Genomic DNA, 15,151 nt, shown 5'->3' on the forward strand with positions numbered 1-15,151 from the left:
GTTCATCAGATACAGTTCATCCGCCCCCCACCCCAGCAACTTTGCTTAAGCTCTTTCCTTTGTATGTCACCCTCCATTCCAAATTTCCTTGGTTTCCTGCTGGAAGGAGTCTTCCTTTTTGCTGAAGCTCTGTAGCATTTTATCTATTTGTGCTTCTCTTGTGCTATGTTTAACTTTTCCCATTCTCATTATTTTTTGATTATTTTTATAACTTCAATTTAACCATGAATTTGCTGAAAGCATGGATTATGGATCAATTTTCTTTCTATCTCCCAGAGTTTCTTGTAAACTATGTGCTCAGCAGTATGCAGTGGATAAAGGAAGGAAGAATGGCAAAGGGAACTTTTCACTAAGTCTCACCAATGATTATTATTGTTGTTTAATTCCTTTAGTGGAATATAATATACTATAGAGCTTCATTGTTCAGTATGACAACTACTAGCTACATGTGGTTATTGAACCCTTGAAATGTGGTATTAGCTAAAAATATATATTAGTCCAAATTGAAATGTACTGTGAATGTAAAATATCCACCAAGATTTGAAGGCTTATATGAAAAACAGTCTCAGTAATTGTCTCACATGGGCTTCCCTGGTGGCGCAGCGGGTTGAGCGCAGTGCTGTGAAGCTGTCCGCAGCTCCAGCAGCACGGGTTCAATTCCCAATGGCCAGGGAGATTCTCACATGGCGTGGCAGACCTCTCCTGCCTCACCCGCTGCTCCCCTCAGCAGTTTCGGTCGTCTGCCTGTTCTGGTCCCCTCTCTGTCTCTGGTGAATCCTCTCACCTTCCTGCGATCTGCCTTGTACCCCTGCTCTTGTATAAGAATAAATATATCTTAAAAAAAATTGTTTCACATGTTGAAATGATAATATACTTGATATATTGGGTTAAATAAAATCTTGATATTAGTACCTGTTTTGCTTTTAAAAATGTGACTATTGGAATGTTTAAAATTGCCTATGTAGCTTTCATGTTTCTATCAGCTCTACTATAGCATATACTCATGATTCTCTTAAAATGTTCTCTTCTGGAATAACAGCGTGATGTCATAGAAAGAATTCTGAGAGCTGTGCTGTTCCTTCAGTTTTCTGAGTCTTCGTTTTATCAACTTTAAAATAGGGGTAAGTGTATCTTCTTTACAAGGGAGTTGTAAACATATAATGAGAAAATATACTGGCGTTGTAAACATATAATGGGAAAATATAAGCTGTCTGGTACTCTATAGACACTAAGTAAGTACCATTTTCTTTGACATTCTAAGTAAGTACAAGCATACGCTGTATGAATCATCCCCACCTGTCCTTACCAGTAGATTAATATCACTACATAGACCATGTAGTAAGCTCTACATTTCTTTCCATTATCTGCTACTGCTCCATTAAATTTGATATACCTAGCTGGTATGGTTGGGAAAATACAATTGTTAACCTGAAAAATTGGATGGTACAAAATCTTTATCCTGCACAGATCGGCACGGTCTAGTTCCAAGTCATAGTGCAGGCAGCTTGAATCTCACCTCCCTGGAGAAAAGAGGTGTGCACATCTGCCATGTGAAGGGGATAAGTTTACAATGTTTAGTGTCTTATGTTGTACACCAAGGGCCGATGTGAAAGGTCCTTCCTAGAGCTGTGCAAAGCTGAAAGATTATGTAACTTGCCACTGTACTCATAAAAATTAGATGATTAATTAGGGAGGTGGAGGTAGGGAGGGAACATGTTATACTTTGTTCTCCATTTTACTCAAGATCGGGAATCTAGGTTTTGAGATCCTTAAAGATTGCAGGGCAATTATCAAATAAGTAAAGGAATTATTAGTTCTATAGATAAATTTCAACACTATTTTCAGAACAGATATTGCATTGTACTGATATGAATACTAACCAAAGATTTCTGGACAAATTCTTTTCTTATCAGAAGGATGGAATTGTCACTGCTGACATGTTCTATGGGGTAAGCACATCCTGCATGTGCCTGTCTCTACAAAGGGGCTTATATGTCTAGAGGAGGTGAGGTCTTTATGTGAGAATAGAAAGTTCATGTATCTTTATGACTCAATGTAGGACAAGTAATTTTAGATCCCAAGATACCCAACAATAGAGTGATGATGGTGTTTGTTATCTTAGGCTGCTGATGTATGAATATTATTAATCATAAACTTAATCTTGATATCTTGGGACTGCAGCAGAGTGCCAGGATTTAATTTCTTGTCTTCATTATAGCTGTAAATCTCAAAATAATTATAATAATAACAAGGAAGAATCAGCAGCTGGGGTAATTAAATACTACTTGCTGTCTGCTATGCAGAGACTTGAATTAAGCAAAGATATGTATTCCTCATTACAAAAGAATTATTTACAGGTAAATATTCTGGAGTAGACAGTCGTTCTTTCTGTCAAAAGGAGCACCTTATCAAGGTGGGTGCCACCCTCGAAGCCCTTGGGTATCCCAAATGGAGATACTCAAGTACAAATGCAAATGACAAAAGGGACGTGAAATCTTCAGGCTCCTGGTTCCCCACTAATCAGATGATTGGGGACACATGGTTTTATCGAATTAGAAATACATTTGCCATGGAAAATGAACCAAGTAATTAATAAATATTAATTGAAGATAAACCACCATCATCACTGTCATTAGCTGCAACCATTTTCCATTTGGGGGACAAAAAGACATGGATTAGGCCACAAAGGGTCCAAATCTGGACTGTAGTATGGAAAAGGATATGTGATACAAAGAGAGTAAGACATACATTTCAATGGGAAATATATGACAAGAGTTACAGGGATGGTCACTTTAATGGGTATTGTTGCAGATTCTATGATACATTTAATAAAAAGCCTGAGAACTTATCTTGGTGTTTAGGGAAATTATGGTTTAAATGAGGGATAGGCTAAATATAAAACAATTAAAGAATGGTAAGGTAGTATTTACAAGCTAGGGTATAAGATGCTAATGAAGAGCTATGAAAATTTGAAAAAATAAAAAAGAGCGAGCAAGCAATATGGCATCAGGCATCAGGAGAGTCCTATGGTGAGAAGAGGGTACTTTATGGATCCTTGAGAGCCAGGGAGAATTTGGATAAGTGGAGGGGACAAGTGAGGATTCAAAACTTTAGGTGAAAGGGTTTTATAAAACTGAAAATTGTCCTGCAAAAACATTTATTAAATTCAGCATCTAATCAAGGGAGTGGACTGTTTTGAATGGGAAAAGCAGAACAAGACATAGTGTCTAAAACTGTCAGTTTTACTGGTGGGTCTGCCTTTGTATTGGGGAGTCATTTTCTGTTTGTTCAATACACTTTGATGAAAGGCCTGTTATGTATAGTATTGTTCTCGGTGCTAGGCTACATAGGCAGGACAAGATACATAGATACATAAAGGATGTGAAAAGTGAACAGGTTTTAAATACAATACAATGTGACCATCCAATAAAGGATAAATGCAGGATTTTAGATGAACGCAGCAGAGAAGCCCCTAACCCAGGCTTGGGGAGTCAGGTAAAGTTGAGATATGAAGGATTAATAGGGGGAGTCATCCAGGCAAGGATATGGAATTAGGGGAAGCATTTTCAGGTGGTAGGTGGAATGAACAATTTGGACAACAAACTGTTGACCTCAGGAAAAAGTAATCAGTTATTTCAACAGGAAAATGGGTTTATTCAGAAACAAACAACAGAAAAGAGGGCAAATGGAAAAGTACATGTTCATGGTAATGCCCACATGCGTATATGGGAATCAAAGACTAACCATACCTGCCTCTGCTCTCCTCTGAAGGCTAGCCTCAGTTCCACTGGAGGGGGAAATAGAGTCACATGTATGTTTGCTACAGCAGGTAAGTAGTTCACACATGTGTGGGCACTCTCCTTCCAAGCTCCTAATCTTTTTTTTTTTTTTAATAAATTTTATTGTTATATTCCCCATACAATTGCAGCCCCCCCATTCTGACCCCAATCCCTCCCCTCCTACCCCCGCCCCCTAAAAGTGTCTCTGGTTCATAGTTTTTTGTTGATTTTGATTTTCACTTTCTTATAGTTATTCATTTTCCTGGTCCCTTATTTAAGTTTTCTAGATTCCTGCTATGAGTGAGACCATCCGGTATTTTTCTTTTTCTTTTTGGCTTATTTCGCTGAGCATGATCCCTTCCAGCGCCATCCATGTTGCTGCAAATTGCATGTGTTTATCTTTTTTGAATGCTGAGTAATATTCCATGGTATATATGTACCACATCTTCTTGATCCAGTCATCTATTTTTGGGCATTTGGGTTGTTTCCAAAGCTTAGCTATTGTAAACAGTGCTGCTATAAACATAGGGGTGCAGGTGTTCTTTGGAATTGATGTTTCTGTGTCCTTTGGGTAAATACCTAGGAGTGGAATTGCTGGATCATATGGAAGCTCTATGTTTAGTAGGTCCAGAAATCTCCATACAGCTTTCCACAGTGGTTGGACCAGTTTGCACTCCCACCAACAGTGCAGAAGAGTTCCTTTTTCTCCACACCCTCGCCAACATTTGTTGTTGCTAGTTTTTTTAATATGTGCCATTCTCACTGGTGTAAGATGGTATCTCATGGTAGTTTTGATTTGCATTTCCCTGATGACAAGTGATGTTGAACATTTTTTCATATGCCTGTTGGCCATTTGCATTTCCTCTTCAGAGAAGTTTCTTTTAAGCTCTTCTGCCCATTTTTTGACTGGATTATTTTCTTTGTTGTTGTTGAGTCTCATCAGCTCTTTGCAGATTTTTGTGATCAGTCCTTTATCATTAGTGTTGGGTGCAAAAATGTTCTCCCAGTTGGTGGGGTTTCTCTTTGTTTTTGTTATTGTCTCTTTTGCTGTGCAAAAGCTCTTTAATTTGATGTAGTCCCAGCTGTTTATCTTTGCCTTCACTATCACTGCTTTGGGTGATGTGTCTGTAAAGATGTCTTTGATGTGCAAATCACGTAGTGTTTCGCCTATATTTCCTTCTATATATTTTATGGTTTCAGGTCTTATGTCTAGTTCTTTAATCCATTTTGAGTTGATTTTTGTGTATGGTGTGAGGTGGTGGTCAAGCTTCATTCTTTTGCATGTAGCGACCCAGTTTTCCCAGCACCATTTATTGAACAAACTTTCTTTGCTCCAATGCATATTCTTTGCTCCTTTGTCAAAGATTAGTTGACCATAAATCTGTGGGTTTATTTCTGGATTTTCTATTTGATTCCATTGGTCTGTATGTCTGTTCTTGTTCCAATACCATGCAGTTTTGATGATTATGGCTTTGTAGTATAGTTTGAAGTCTGGGAGTCTGATGCCTCCATTCCCTTCTTTTTTTTTCAGGAGAGCCAAGCTCCTAATCTTATGTAAATAAGGTTTCTTTAAACTAAATGCCCCAAAACAGAAGAGTGGATCAAGATGATGTGGTATACATACACAATGGAATATTACTCAAAGTATAAAATCATGTCATTTGGAGCAACATGGATGGATCTGGAAGGGATTGTAACAGTGAAATAAGTTAAAAGGAGAAAGTTAAACACTGGGTGTTGTCACTAACATGGAATATACAAAAAGTTAACTAAGGGTCAGATAAAGACAAGCTTAAAATCTAACTCTTGAGAACTGACTATAGAATGAAGCATCCAGAGGGGGGCAAGGTAGGAGAGAGACAAGAACAAAGAGGGATAAAAGCACAATGGATGATGATGGTGGACTATGGGTGATTTGGTGATGGGTGCACTATAGTATCGATAACTAACAGGGGTATCCTAATATTACCTCAACTAAAATAAATAAAAAAATAAGATTAATTAATAGGGTTTCTTTATATTAGTATTCCCAAAGTCTACCTAAAATTATTATAAGAACCCAAAATTATTCTGTCGACTGGAGTAGAGAGGCAAGAACTGAAGCCAATGATACAGGCAGATGTCAAATGGTTAAGTATGTTTAATCTGTGCTAAGCAATTTGGACTTTATCCTGAGGACAGTGGAGAGTCAGTGAATAGTTTTAAACTGGAACTGACTTGATTGCATTTATTTAGAAACTTCATCCAGGTTGCAGTGTAGAGAATGAATCTGATGGTATGGGGTCAAAAACAACGTAACTTACCCCAGCATCTTGATAATCATACAAAATGGGAAAGATGTGCAATGATGTTCCCTCTCCCTCACCTACTGTCTACTTCTTGACCCAACATTGCCTCAATTAAAATGATTGCAAAAATGATTGCAGACTTCATCCTTAGCAGCGTGGATTCTGATCCTCAATGTCTACAGGAAGGTTTTGTGATTCCATCTGGGTAGACCCCAGTAAAATGCAATGGATGCTTAAATTTCTGTCTGCCCATGATGTACCCTGGAGCTGAAAGGAGGCCCCTTGCTAGCACACATAGCAATCAAATCATTCAGCACAATTATACTGTGGAGAGAGAAACATGGGGGAAGTAGAGTAATTCAATTTAAAATCTGCTGAAAGCTTTAGTAAAGGCTTATGTGGCTGTGCAGAGAAATTGCATGAGGTAAGAAAGCCATCACCATAGCCACAGAGCAGTCGGTGTGTTCACAAAATTAAAATATCCTCTCAAGAAATGCTCTGTCATCCCCTTGAATGATTTTGAAATTTTAGATCTTGAGATAAAGGGATACGTATGATAAGGAATTATGTTCAGGTTACCTACAGTATTCGGTTTGCATTCAGGAGCTCCAAATTTCTTTTTTTTTTTCCATCACAGGCAATATTAGAGCAAAATCAATTTAACTTCACAAAATTCTTCTGGTAAATTTTAAAAATACTTACAATGTTGTCCTTGAAAATGAGATAATCAAAAGGACATCTGTGCATTTTTTCTTTTAATTCTAGGATTCTAAAATAGGAAACATCCCAGTAGCATTCCAGGTTAATAGATTATGTGTGATTGCAGTTGTTTAATATGCACAATTAATTAAATGCTGATTCCAATCATCATGCTGCCAGATACAAATACTATCTAGGGATGCTTGTCTTATAAGATGACAGAACTAATAGTGCAACTGTTGTAACACCATTTAAAGGACCAAGGAAACCATTCCAGAGTTTTACTAAATATAGGGAGCTTGTACTGAGAGGGGAAATTTGACATTCATGTTCTATCTACCAAAGTTGACCACCCCATTTCATCTAAATGAAAGTCTTCACTTCACTCTCTTTGAAATAAAAGGTGCTCCAGTGAGGAAGAATAAGAAATTGAAAAATGTTGTTATTTCGACAAGTGATCTTTTTTTTTTCTTTCCCTTTGTATAACTATACACTTTTAATTCAGTAAATAAGAAGTTAGTAGAATAAATAAACATCAATAAGAGGGCTTAAACATAAGAAACAAAGGTTGCATTCTGCAGTATTTAATACTTGTTTCTTAGAACAGATTTACAACCTTAATTTTGCTTTAGAAGATTGCTTTCAGTTGCGTTTTGAGAATTGTATTTTAGTGCTTTGATCCATTATTTTAGTTTCTTATAGCAGTTGCCAGCCTCTAAAACAGTGCATATGAACTGGATGGCAGGTTCACAGAAAGTTTTTATGCTTCCTTTCATATTTTATTGGTTAAAGCACAGTGCCCTGATGTGGATTGAGGGACATTGTGTTGCCCAGAAAGGGCCTGGAGCGGATGTGTCATGACACTGCTGTATCTGGTGGAATCTCAGGAAAAATACTTAAGACAACCCAGTTCAAACCTTTCTTCCTTAGCCTGAAGAGTTCAGAACTTTCAGGGGTAACAGCTATGTCTTGAAAGAAGGCAAAAATAGATATACCGAAGGCCCAGGAGTGATGGGCTTAGTAGGGAAGGGCAACAAAAACTAACAAATACTGTAGTATAATCTTATACAGTGGAAACAATTTAGCTCTCTACAGCTCTAAATATTTTATGCTCCCATCTTTTAGTGGGTGTAAAGCAGGACCGGACACAGGGCAGGTTTTCTGTGATCCAGTAGACCGGGTAAAGGAGGAATCAGAGTCCTTAGTGGCTTTTTGAAGGTCTTTTTATTGGGATTTACCCAGTACACAGCACGTAAGGGGGCTAGGGGGCCGGGAGGCTGGCAGGCCTCCCAGCCCCCAGCAAATCCTCACTCTATCTGGGCTCTCTGGCGTTGTCTCTGCTTCTCTGCTCTTCTGTTTGTTCTGCTGCTTCTTGGCTTCTCTTTCGGCTTCTTCTAGCATCCCCGTGATACCGCCCTTAAAAAGCACAGGCTCAGCCCAGGTGAATCCCATCTACCTATGCCCACACCCTATTCCAGGTGCCCGCCATCAGGCATGCATTCAGGAGTGCAAGGATCTATCATCTATCCTGATGGCAGGAGGGCAGAAAAGCCTGACATTTTTTCCTTACCCTACAGTGGGTTAAAAACATTTAAAATCGGGCCTCCCTGGTGGCGCAGCCGTTGAGCACTGGGTTGCGAAGATGCCCGTCAGCCTCTGCAGCGCCGGTTCGATCCGCCACAGGAGGAGGGTCCCACATGGCGCGCAGACCTCTCCTGCCGCCCGCTGCTCCCCTCAGCAGTGTACCTCTGACTGTACCCAGTGCTTGCATAAATAAATGAATAAAAATAAATAAATCCTTAAAAAAAATTAAAATCTCCATTATAATGCTGTTGTTATTCAGAACTGGAGACCCATTAGGCCAACATTAGTCAATGTTTAATTCGATTTAACTTAATATTTTCCATAGTTTAAGAAACGCACCACCATTGACAGACCAGATGATTGTAGTGGTACATAGATGAATTTTTAAGACTTTCATAGTTATATATATTACAAATATATAACTAAAGAGCATATCAAACCTGATGTCATTAAAATAAATAGCATGTCAAACCTGCAATTTCACAGATGTTGTTGATTAAAATTAAAGCAATTATTTGCATTTTAAAAAGTAAGTCAATGTAAAAAAAAAGTATTAGGTAAATATTACTTCAGGTGCTTTATAGATTAGAGCAAAAATTATAGACAAGGCTGACAAATGACAAAAGTTTGGGGACACCAATTTTGTTCATCAAATTAACCTGTTTTTACCAATTGAAAGGGAAGACATATAGCGAAGACATGTTTGTACAGTTGTGGGGAAGGAACGGGGGGACTTTGAGATCATGGGGATGCTGTTGAGCATCCAAGGCCCCTGACAACAGAGAAAACCTGTCAACAGAGGAGTCAGAGTAAGGGATACAGAGAAGGTAAAGAGGGCCACTGACTGGAAAGTAACATGGAGAAAATAGTTTCTTCAGAGTTGTGTGGGCCCAGCCTGGCTCTGGTGGAATGGTGAACAGCAGTCTTTCTTCCTAATGCTAACGGTCCCTTTACTCAAGGAAGGAACACGTCTTTATAGCGGCCTTTGCAATTAAGACAGACACTCACTAGATCGGGATGATTTGGGTGCTTGCCTTACTGCAAAGGCTGCCTAGATATCGCTAAAGGCATATGACTATGGCAGATGCCTCCACCGGATAGGTGAACCAAGATCTAGATTTACTGCAGAGTACCCTCATTTTTGCTAGACAATAACATTTCCCTGGCTGCCATTTTGCATTACAAGAGTCCATAACATCCATGGAAAGAAAATGCCTCAAGCAGCAACAAAGGGTGCCTTTGAAGCCCTGTCTTTTTTGGTGCCTTATGATTCCAGGTTCCATGCAAACAAAAGCTTTCATAAAGTTCTTCCAAGTTGCTTTCTGGCTTTCTTTGTGACTGAGGGGCTAAGCGATGAGCTCAGTTTGGGACGCAGTCTTCTGTTTCTCACCTCTAAGATTCAGCAGGCTCAGGCAGGAATTGCCTCAGCTGCCAGTACTTCTGAGTTGTGCGGAGAGCAGGGGCCTGCTGACCTCCCAGGGCAATGCTCTGAAGTGTGTACTGAATAGGGGAAAAAGAGGATTCATGACTTGGCTGCTTTAGGCCAGCTGGTTATCTCCCCTGACAACAAGGTCTGAAAACCAAAGTCGATAACTTGCGAAGTAACTGCTTTAATTAAGCTAATGCATCTAATGCCCTTTAGAGGAATGGTGTTTTTATACCTCAAGTACTGCAAAACTGCAATTAGAGGTTCAGTACTGTGAATATACCCAGAACTGCCAGTCGAGGTCAGGTAGGTCAGGTAGAGTCATTAACTGAACTTTGAGTGGCTAGGACATTGGTTTCATCATTTTAAAGTTAGAGATTTCAATCAGGTGATTGAAAACTGCCCTCCCACTGTAATAAGCTGCATGCCTGCACCTTTCCAAAGGTGATCAACAATTTTTTCTGGTGTGTAAGGTGTGGGACTCAGAGAGGAAATGGAGAAGATATTTATTACTCACATATACAGTGGAAGCCTTTGGATGTGTCAAACAGTAACTGTCCAAGGTCAACCTATACAAGGTCATCGGATATAGTAGGCATTTCCTTATAGGCAATGAATGAATGAATGAATGGACAAAATGGAAGAACAACTGTGGGCATGGCAGTGGCCTCTGACAATGGCAGGGGGAATAATTGCAAATGTTACCTAAGGCATCGTTCAAACAACAACCTGCAAGCTTTTTAATTTTGTCTTGTCCTAAAGCGTCTTTGATTTGTCCTTGTATATGGGAAGTCTTAGTCATTATGTTCCTGTTTACCCTGAGTAATCATGTACCCTAAGAAAGCATATTTGAGTTCAATCTACTTGAACACATTGACTTTCTGTGTTAGATGACACCCCACACCTTTCACCCCCTTCCTCAGGAGGTGTCAACAAGAATGACAGGCTTTGAGGAGATGCAAGTCTTCCTTCCTTGAAAGAATTTAGAGCATGAAAAAGAAACAAAAATCTATTGCAGTAAGCTTTTCCTAAAATTTCAAGAACAAAATCCATACTGCCTATTATTTTGGAATTTTCTTTCGCAGCTCTTAGATCTTCAAAGAATTTATATTTATCCATCTATCCATTCATTTGCAAATAATTAAATCCCAGTTTGGTGCCAGTCCTACTGCATCACCAGGGATTCAGAGGTGAATCAGCAGAGTCCCTGACCCTGAGAACTCACCCTTGAGTTTGGAAGATAGGAATGTAAACAGCTCATTAAAGAATTACCTGACTCAGACTCCTGGTTTGCTCCTGACAGACACTCACCTTCAAATAGTTCAGGCATAGGGGGAAATTTATTAAATCAAGAAGAGAAAAAGGAGAAGACAACATTCAAATTTTTTTACATAAAAGTCTCAGTTTTATAGTTCCCTTATGTCGCGTCAACTACTTTCTTCTTTCTGCTAACCAATTATTTACACTGTTTGCATATGTGATATGCTGAGCCTTGGCCACTCATTTGTGTTTCCTGCTTTTTATCCATAAGAATTTGAGTTATTAGAGCCGTGGATCAGAAGAAAGTCAACCTGGAGGGGGTGAGACCTGTTGGCAAGTTATCAAAATTTCTAGTTTTTTTTTTCCAAAAAGGTGACAAAGCAGATGTAGAGTCTCAAGAATAATGCCAAGATATTTTGGTAATGTTGAACAGAACTTGGTCACTGAGGATTACATTACATTTTTTTTCCTTCTTCAAAGATATTTTTGGAAGCTTCTGGATTTATTTCTTTTCTGTATTTATTTATATCCTACAACTGTTAATAGAAATCGTTCAGATATAATGCTATTATTTTCCATGAAGGGACAAACCAAGCTCCTGGAGAAAATAAGTCTAGTGGTGAGGAAGGAGTGTGTCTAAGCATCCTTCAAACAGTCAGCTGGTTTAGGCCCAGGTCAAGTACAGGGAGACCTGCAAAGGGAGGTGTAGGCAGCTGTTCTGGACTTAGGGAAGCAAAGCAAGGTCTAGAGTCTAAGATACAGGCATAGAGTCAGGGGCTCTGAGACAGATCCAGGCAACAAAAATCAGAGACATCTGATTTGAGGTCAGTAACTGGTTTGATCCATTAAAGTCTGGATAATGGTCATGGAAGGGAAAGTGTATGTGTGTGTGTGTGTGTGTGAGAGAGAGAGAGAGAGAGACAGAGACAGAGAGACAGAGAAAGAGAGAAATTTGATCCTTTATGTTTTTTGGCCCTTTGCTCATCCTGCCTCTACCTCCCACTACTGCTGTGATTTTGGATGACTCTCTGTGCCTCATATTGCTTATTTTTTGAAGTGTAATAATAATGTATAAGGATTTAATGAATTAATATTTATAAAGTATTTATAACAATGCCTAGGACTTAGTAAGTAATCAATAAATATTATTTATACATATATATTTAAATTTTCACCTCAGATACCTCACAAACTATTATGTGTTTACTGCTCCTGCTGTCAGTAGTAAAGTCACAGGAAAAATTTGAATCTACTTTTCAGTAATACAATTCAAATATACTTTTAGTATTAAATTTTAACTAATTTTGTTAAAAATAGATTAAGGTTTTCCTAATGTCTTCCCATTGGGGAGAAAGCTTTCACCTCACTTGACAAGGTCAAAGAATGTTCTGCCTATCATTAGTATGCGGGCAAGTCTAGAATTCTAATTGACTCTGAAGAGACAAGGAGGAATATATTCAAGTTCTCTTACATTCATATTCCCAGAAAATGAAAGGCAGAAAATCCAGCACCATTTCGTCTTTAAATTTAGGAGCAGGATTCACCCTTTAATTGAATTCTTATCTAATGACTCAGAGCTTTGAAACAACCTGAGAACTTTAATTTTGAAGTTTATGATTTATGTTAATTAAGACAAAATCATAATCATCTAGTTCTTGTTGACTTCCTTTCACCCTTATATACATATCACTTCTCACATCCCAATATGTTTATTCTTGATGAATGACACCGAGCATTTTTTATGAGAAGCAGATATTAGAACTAGAGGTATAATTTATTCTTCCTTTTTTCTCAAGGGATTGGTGACTGAGCTATTGAATTGATGATTGTGTTGAGAGACGAAGCCAATGGCAATGACAAAGAGCAGTGATTGGGGGGAATTTATAAGCACTAGTGTTCAGGGAGAAGTGTGCCCTCTGAGAGGGAATAAATAAATGAGCTGTGTGACCCTACTAAGAAAATATATGCCTCTCGAACAATATCTGACACCAGTGAGACCTTAAGTAGCAATATTTCAATGAAACTTTCCATGTTGGGTGTAATGGGAAATAATACTGACAAGCAGAAAGTAAATGTGCGCAATTAAGTGAAGAAAGGAAGCAAACTACATATCAAAATAAATCTGCAGCCCAGCGATCTAGATTTATCAAAATTGCTCATAGATTGAAATGCTGAGCTATTCCTAATCTTACAGCAAGTCGGGTTTTTGCTAAGTGCCACCTGGCATGAGGACTTTGAAACTTGTAATTGTGTTCCTGGGGAGAATGTGTAAATATTTTCCTGCCAGTATCCATTCATAGTGTTAATAGCAACACTGTTTGTTTAAAGTATATCAATATGGAGTTTAATTTTCTCCTTATATCTTAGGCCCCATATTCTTCCTGTATCCATTTTACAATCTCTAAAGTAATTGAGCTTATTTCTGCAGTGGTTGTACTTTTCATTAGTGAGAAGTCAAGAGTGTCTTATAAATGCTGATTTGTGGGTACTGAAAAATTACAGAAAGAACCAGAAGTTCTGAGACTGACTCACCACAACTCATGTTACTCAGCTGCATTACAAGATTGCTAAATTGCACAATCTTCTCTCAGCAGGGATCCTTTTTCCTCCTTTTAGGTTCCCTACTTTATCTTCCTCTATTCTGTTCTCAGAAAGCCTCTTCCCAAGACTCTAGGGCAGACAATGTAGCTTTCTGTGACAGTGGAAGCAATCCACAACTGCACGCCCAGTGTGGGGACCACCAGCTCTGTGTCACTATTGAGCAGTTGGAATGTAGTACTGTGATGGAGAAACTACCTTTCATAAAAAAAGATTTATTCAAGTATAATTCACACATGAATTGCACATATTTAAATGTGAGATTTGAGAAGTGCTGACATATGGATACATACATGAAAACATTTCCCAATTAAGATAATGAACATTAATTTTGAACAATATTTGATTTCTCCCCTCAGTTGTAGTTCCCATAGTTCTCCCACCACCATAGCACCCAGATCCATCACCACAGTCCCTTGTGCTTTTCCCTCCCCTGTTTTGAGCCTCCTCTCTCCCTCCCACGCTGGATGCCTCAGATCTATGGTTAGTTTGCAAGTTTTCTATTTTTCCTTATCCTTTGTCCTTTCTCTATATTCCACATATTAAGTAAAACCATCCAATATTTATCTTTTCCCTTCTAGCTTATTTCAATTAGCATCAACCCTTTCAGCTCCATCCACATTGCCTTTAACCTTTTTTAATTCTTCTCTTCCTATCTCCCATCTCTATGCTGCCACTTAATGAAAATACAGGTCCTTTAATATATTCTAGAATTTTATATAAATGGAATAATAAAGTATGTACTTTTTGCTGGCTTTTTACTTGGCAAAAATTATTTTTAAATATCATTGGTTAATTTCTTTTTATTGCAGAGTGGTACTCCATTGTATGGCTATACCTCACCTGTTGATTGACAGTTGGTGCTTTTCCAGTGTTTGAATATGACATATGAATTCATGAGCACTCATGTACAAATTATTATATGGAGACTTATTTTCATTTCTCTTGAGTAAAAGCCTATGACTGGAATGACTATAGATCACATGTTTAAATTTTTAAGATGCTGCCATCCTGTTTTCCATCTGCAACTTGTGAGATTCCAGTCTCATCACATTCTCACTTTTGTGTATGTCTAATATTACAATATTTTTAAACTTAGGTTAAATTCTAATAGGTGTGAAATCTCTCATTGTGGTTTTAAATTAAGTTTCCTTAATGAATAATGAAGTTGAACACCTTTTCACATGCTTATTTTCCATTTGTATGTTTTCTAATGAAATATCTGGATATTTTGTCTACTAACTTTGGGTTGTTATTAAGTTTTGAGAGTTCCTTATATATTCTAGATGTAAGTCTTTCATGTGATTTTGAATGATTTTATCCAGTCGGTTGCATGTTTTTTCATCTCATAAGTATATCTTTTGAAGAAGTTTTTTAGAGGAAATGGAATTTATAATTTTTTTATGGGTTATGCTTTCATTGTTGTAACTAAGAAATTTTGCCTAACTTAATATTTAAAAACACTTTATTTTTCTAGAAATTTTTAACTTTTAGGTTTTGCATCAGGGCAATGACCC

The 15,151-nt window shown here is 38.0% G+C and overlaps 1 long non-coding RNA gene across 2 annotated transcripts in view; it reads left to right on the top strand.

Moving 5' to 3' along the window:
* Positions 1–1,066: 1,066 nt before the first annotated feature.
* Positions 1,067–15,151, top strand: part of LOC119259739 (uncharacterized) — a 30,653-nt gene continuing 16,568 nt past the window's right edge. The window contains exons 1-3 of one of the 2 annotated variants that reach the window (XR_005128542.2): positions 1,067–1,121; positions 3,772–3,829; positions 14,447–14,542. This is a non-coding gene — a long non-coding RNA (uncharacterized LOC119259739). The remainder of the gene's footprint in view (positions 1,122–3,771; positions 3,830–14,446; positions 14,543–15,151) is intronic. The other variant, XR_005128541.2, reaches the window with a different exon arrangement.

This window comes from Talpa occidentalis, unplaced genomic scaffold (assembly GCF_014898055.3).
Source record: "Talpa occidentalis isolate TD23 unplaced genomic scaffold, MPIMG_talOcc4v2.1 talOcc4.5, whole genome shotgun sequence".
Taxonomy (NCBI): Eukaryota; Metazoa; Chordata; class Mammalia; order Eulipotyphla; family Talpidae; genus Talpa; species Talpa occidentalis.